Below are 6,952 nucleotides of genomic sequence, written 5' to 3' on the forward strand. Positions count from 1 at the left end.
ACGCTACTCCAGAAGCTTACAATCACCTTTGTACCATTCCCCAAGGCACAAAATACTCATCCTCAATGCAATGTTTTAAAAATTACCTAATATCCTACACTCTCCAGTGCCACAGAAGCTGCAATTAATGGTTTTGGTTGTATAGGGTATCCAGAAGAAACATCACTGACTTCTCCAGAATATGGATATCCATGCATTCCTCCAAAGCATGCTAGCCATGTACAGCACAGACATAAGCCAGTTCACATCATTTGGGCTGGATGCCAGGGTTCTCTTTCCAGCATGGTCCAGCAAATAGAGAGATGGACGTAATATTGTAATAGATATAACAGAATGGTGCCTTTGTCTGGCTCAGTTTCCCATCTTTATGGGATTCATTATTATGAGTATTGATATCCATATAGATCAATGTTAGAGATTAAGCTAAGCACTGTTACACTCCTTATGCCCCCCATGATAAGAGCTGGCAAGCACAATGGGACAGAGATAGTTGCAGTGTGGGAGAAAAGGTTATTTGAAAATTGGAAAGTGTGGATAGTGACTAGCAAAACTGACTGACTAGAGGCAGGTTCCCAATCTAAATAGCAAGTGAGAATTGACAGCAAGGCACTATAAACTGTGATGGACCATATAAAAGAGACAAGTAGAACACATTTAAGACAGTAAAGAGAGACAGTAGAAGGATAAATAGAGAGGACGAATATTTTTTTTCAGATGAAAATTATCTTTGTAATTTGGGCAGGGTAAGGAAGTCTGAAAAAGCAGGCTGCAGTATTGGAGCAGAAAATTATGAGAGCTTTAGAGGCAATTTTTAAACAATGCATCAGGCTGAAACTTATTCAAATGACAAGTGAATTCCTACTATCTTTCCAGATACCTAGAAGTGTGACTGTTAGGGCAGCATCTTGTAACTGCTTTTTACAATACAAGGTAAATGATTTTCTGTTATATTCTTTATATTAATTATGAACCATACGTGAATTGTGCTGATATCACGCCTGTCAAATTCACCAAAACATTCAGCAAACTCAGGGCTACAGCTTGTGTGCAGGGAGAAAACAAACTCAGTACTTGGGGACTGTTCCTGTCTCTCAAATATTCCACGAACTGTACACATCTGCTGTGTTTTCAAATGGTGATAGCAAAGTTCATTGCTGATGAATTTTGATTGGATAACCAGGAACCTGTTAAATAAGCCTTGTTCCACTTCTTTTTCTCTCAATCTCTTCTCAAGATATTTAATTTCAGATCAAATAGATCATCTTGATGCTTGATCTAAAGCTTTAGGGAATCCACCTGTTTCTGATCCTCCTGATCCCCTATAACAAGCAAGATCTTAGAAGTTGCTGTATGTTGATATAAAGCTAAATCTCAGAATGAGTTCAGATCTTAAAGGGCATTTGCCAGTGAATTCATAGAAAGAAGAGCAAGTACTAGTTAAATGCTGAAGGTACATGAAAGGCTCTCCTATCAATGTTAACACCACCCCTCCAAACAAACAAACAAAAAACAGGGAAAGAGAAGAAAATAGTCATTTGTCACCTGCTGAATTTTTATCATAATGTCTGCAGGAAAAGAAATATCCTGCCCTGCTCCATCAGACTTGATCTGCAATTTCTTGACTGCTTATCTCAAGGTCATTAGAAATGTGGAGAAATGCTGCCCTGGAACAAATGAACGCAGCTTTTCCAGCTCCTTGGATTAGAAACCTATGTCTGCTGAAGATGCCTCACTGATGGAGCATTAGAAATCCCAAGGGGAAAAATGTCAACAGTTTTGTACCAGGCAGAAGTCTTGTCAACACTCTAATGAACTATGATTGCAAATGTGAGGGAGGGACAGGGACTGGCAGACCTGCATGCCCATGATACTACTCCTCATAAAAGCCCTTTGGTGGAAAAGCTCCCTTTACACACCTAACACTGTGAAAAGAGATAAATAATCCACAGTTCTATGTCTTTCTTACTGCAGAAAATATTTCAGGTAATGCTGACATTGTAGGAACTTAAAAACAGAGATATATATCCACTGTGAATAACATATTTTTCTTCATAAGGATGAAGGGTACATTAAGTGACCTTTCTTTCCAATAGGATAAGAAATCTAATGTTGGCTTAAGAAACTTAGAAGTTGTTAGTAGTTATATATTACTGGCAACATATTTTACACTAGGCAGCTATGAAGAAAAGTCATAAAAAATGCAATTAAGTGTCTGAACTGTTGTTATTTTGGAAATTAAACCAACACACAGCATCCTTACTGCAGCTTATATTACGTGCTTAATGACTTGTGCACAGTTATTTTCACCAGTTTAACCACGCTTCTTTTCCATAAAAGTCTGCTGTTAATAGATCCTTTGGGAACCTTGAAAATAACAAGATCTGTAATAAAAAAATTAATAACACTGGGAGAAAACTCAAGTTAGGACGGCTTTTTAGAGCACATTAAAGGATCTATTAAAAAAAAATAATAATAAAAAATCAGAGAAAACCCCCAGTGCCCTGTAGCAGTGTAGCAGGTAAATGTGAATGACCATTGTTGAGATTTAAAAGAGGGGAAGGCCAGTCTTCAAGAGAGTATGCATTACTTTACTATGTGCATGACTTTGTGGTTGTTGAGAATATTACTAGACTCTCTGATGTTGTATTAAATAATTTTATTCTCTTGATAAAATTAACCACAATAATAGAGATTGTGGTTAATTAATCAACTTTCAGGATGTCCCATGTCTTGTGTTACATGGGAAAATGGGAGCAGTTAATCACTGTGGTCCCCTATAAACATTATAAATCAGTGACCAAGACAGACCACTCACCTAGCCAGAAGCACTGCTAGCTGTGTTTCCTTTGTATTGCTGTGTATGTTTTAAGACAGACGTTTGCTTGTATAGTGGTCCTTCTGCACTGCAGTGCAAACATCAAGGGCATATTCACACCCAGGATTCATGTCACAGGAGTTCAAAACATTACCACAATGATCTTGTCAAATTACTAGCATCTAAGGATAAACTTGCAAACTGCAGCTTCCCTGCCATGGAATTTGCTTGAGAACTGTCTCACATACTCTCTTACTCATGCTCCACCTTTGTTGCATCCTCATTTGTTCCAATGCAATTGTCTATAAGATTGCATTGTAAAGTGAATCTTTAGAGTGACCTGGGTTGAAAATAACTATCTTTAAAAAATCATCTATAAAACAAACTCACTGTCAGTAAATAGATCTAAATTAAGACTGCAACTGAACTGAGTAATCCCAACCTGTTTCTCAACAGCTATCTAAAAGCTGCAGTGCTGCTTCCACCCTTTTTACCCTGACTCAAGAGCACTGGGGTTATAATAAGGACTAGCAATTTAAGAACTGTAGTATTCAAGAAAAAAAAATAAAAATAACAATAAAGTGAACAGCTTTCTATTTCACATTACTAACAAGCTAAGCTGGCATTTCTTTGGGAGACTATGGTAGCTCTGGAATATTCATAATGCCTTTCTCACAGACTAATAATGCTTAATTCATCTACCTATTTGCTGCTGATTCTAACCTAAGATTTTTGGCTCTTCCTGATAGTGATGGCAGGGTTTGATGTGAGCAAGCTGAATTATTTTGGCTGCAAATAAAAATTCTAATATTTATACAAGGCTGCAATGATCAAATATCCCCAGATGCAGGAGAAAATATAGCCAAAATCCTTGATGGGTCTTCTAGTGTTGGAACTTATGGCTATTCCTGCTGCAGATACTATTGCTGCCATTCTGAAGATTGAAAATGTGAGAGTGTTACAAGAGAGGAGCAAAGTTGGGAAGTATGAGACAATAGGTCTTTCAGTATGCCCAGAGGAAACAGATAAGGAATGGGATGCACTTAGGGAAGTGTTGGAAGCAAAATCCATTGCAGAAATAAATCAGTGGCCACTACAGAACTAGTAATACCATAACTACTTTCCCATCTCTCAACTGTTGTGGGAAACATGAGGAGGCTGTGGAAGTATTATATATAATTCTTATGTTTGAAGAGTGTGAGGATTGTTACCACATCCTCCAATAGCGCTGAAGCTAAACTGTGCTGAAAGCACACGGGATAACCCATGCTGTTGATGGAGCAATGAAGCTGAAGCACCACAAAAATACTCCTGCCTAATACAATGGTGAGAAAGCCCACTTTTCCTAGCCATCCTAGTGAAAAAGATCCCTCAGTCCCTTCAAAAACATGAAGAAAACTTTATGCAAAGGATGTGTGGCAAGAGAAGCACTTGAGGGCATGCGTGTCTTCCTCTTCCCCAAAACATCAAGTGCCCATCCTGTCTTTCGTTGAATGCTCTGGAATTAAACCGAGGAAAAATCATATTTATGATGGATTTTCTGGCAGCTGTCTATGGTCAGAGTTTTGAAGCCTTGACAGTCACTGTTTGATCCTTCCCTTAGTATTTTTTTCAGTCCTAGCTTTTTTTTTTTTTTTCAGTCCAGCATAATTGCCCAAGTGATTTAAAATATTTTTGTGAATTGATCACACCCAAAAAAGGACACAGTCAGAAGTCAGTTTTGTTTGTTCTTGTGTCATACAGACTTTGTCATGTACCACAATCATAAAGGAGCACTTTTGTAAAAGCACGCATGAATTACTTGATATGATGGAAATTACTCTGAAGACAAGTTGTAAAAGCCCATATGTGTGAGAATTCTTTGTATCCTTCTAAACTGCAGGCTTTGGTGTGAAATATATTTTAATAACATATCCTTTGGACAGATGAACAAAGGTTAGTAGACTACAGTATACAATATTTCCATTAGAGTTGCTGTTTTTATTATTTGTTATCCCAGCACCCAAAATATGTCAGGCAAAAAACATGAAACAATGTATTAGCATACAGATTATCTGAGGGATTAAAATTAATGATCACCATACTGATTCTGTTATGCAGGAAACTTTATATGTTCTCAACTTTATGAGAGTAGGCAATCAAAACTGCTTACTAAATACTAGTTGCACATGAGGTGGCCAGAAAAGCATCAGTTTTATAACCATACAGTTCTGGCAAATATTTATATATTTCTGCAGCAGCAGCATCTAAGACCTAAGTCTCTGACATCTGACATCATTTCCCATGGATTCAAAGCAGAATGTTGGTACAAAATTAAAAGATTCAGTTATCATAATTTATTGAAACATTATGTTCCTCACTGTCTCTAAAGAACAATTTGTATGTTTGAGAACTGTCTTACCACATGGAGAAGCTAAATGGTTAACTAGTGAACTGACATCTAGTGCTCTGACAGAGCCAAGAATGTTATTGCAAAGGTCACAGGGTGAGTTGCACAGTCCCCAAATAAAATGAACCAGAAGATTCCATGTACAGAATATTACATTTCTGAGCATACTCTTGACATTTTGTTGTATACATATCATCAATGTTATAAACATCATAACAGTAGTTCCCTTTGAATGCAGTGTTTAAACATATAATGTTCTTATAACTCCCCATTTTCCTTTATATATTCCCTTATAATTCCCCATTTTTTCATGGATTTGAAAACCATACATTTTCAAAGCAATTTGCTCAATAAGAATGAGTAATGAGTCCCTGTAATGTGTAGACAATTACTAACCAACAGAGACAAAGATATCTATACATCTCACATATTTTTATTTAATTCTTCTATCCATCTACACATCTACCTGGCAAAACTGGCAGCAAGAGAAAAGCATTACCTGTGGAAACTACTTTTTAATGATTAGGATGTAAAATGTTTTTTGACCTCTTAATCATATGTAAATAGGAGGAATATCTCTTTATGCTGCAAAGCAAACCCAGCAGGTTGAACCAAGCCAATAGAGAACAGACACAGCTTGGTCTCAAGACCTTGGCTGAGAAGAATGTCTGGCAATGATGGTCACAATCTGCTGCCCCTTTGCCTGCCCTGCACCCTGCTATGTTCCAGAGGTGTCTCAGTCTGTCTAAGAGCAACAGCTGTGCACCCATTAGTAGCCCAGGTACTGAAGTAAAACCAGTGCTTACAGCACAAATACATGGTGACGTGCATTATGTTTTTCCCATGGGTGAAATTAAAATTAATATATTTGTTCCTCCATTTGCAATGCATTGAGTACAGAGTTAATTGTGCGTGTTCTGCTGATATAAGTAATTACCTAAACTATGATAACATAATGACATGACTTAGCAGTTTGTCTTATTTAATACAGATATATAAATACCAGGCTGTCTATAATTTAGCTGCTGAAGACAAGCCTCAAAAATAATCTAATTTCACCCTTATTTTGTGACTTATTCCTGTGCAGTCACAGCCAGCATTCATGACAAAATACATGCACTCCATACGCACTCCATGCATCCAAACTGACCTCTTGCAATGCCAGTTTCTTGCTTAGTGCTTGTAATACCAGAAGCAACATTTTTTAAATAATTCTAAAGATGTAAAAGAAACTGTGAATACTATTTCTTTCAGGTCTTTCAATCCACTAAGCACCTGTTTCAGTGATATCCCGTGACTCTGAATTCCACAAGATAACCAATTGGATAAAAGTGTTTCGTGTCCTCAGCTGTATTTGTTCTTACATTATTTTAAAGGGTAAATGTGAAAGCATGATTTTCTGTGCATTTTTTTGAGTTGTCATTATTATGTTCTCTCTTTTCCATGTCTTCATTTAACAATACAACGTTATTTACAATAAAATCAAACCCTTTTTGTCTTCTGCCTCTGGTCTCGCTGATCTTTGTATTGCTTCACTTTAAGAACAAGCAAAGCTATGTTTTCTCAAAAAATACATCAGTAGAATACTTGAAAGCCAAATTCATTATAAAATTCATACTTTATCCCAAATAGTGTCCCTTAGGAAGTTCATGTGTATATTTTTTCCAAACTGCCTTTTTAGTTCAGTTGCTCTGCAACAGTTTTTCCAGCAATCTGAAAACATCTTCTGACCAGCAGTGACACTAAAA

The sequence above is a fragment of the Aythya marila genome (genome assembly GCF_965140915.1).
Source record: "Aythya marila genome assembly, chromosome: 19".
Taxonomy (NCBI): domain Eukaryota; kingdom Metazoa; phylum Chordata; class Aves; order Anseriformes; family Anatidae; genus Aythya; species Aythya marila.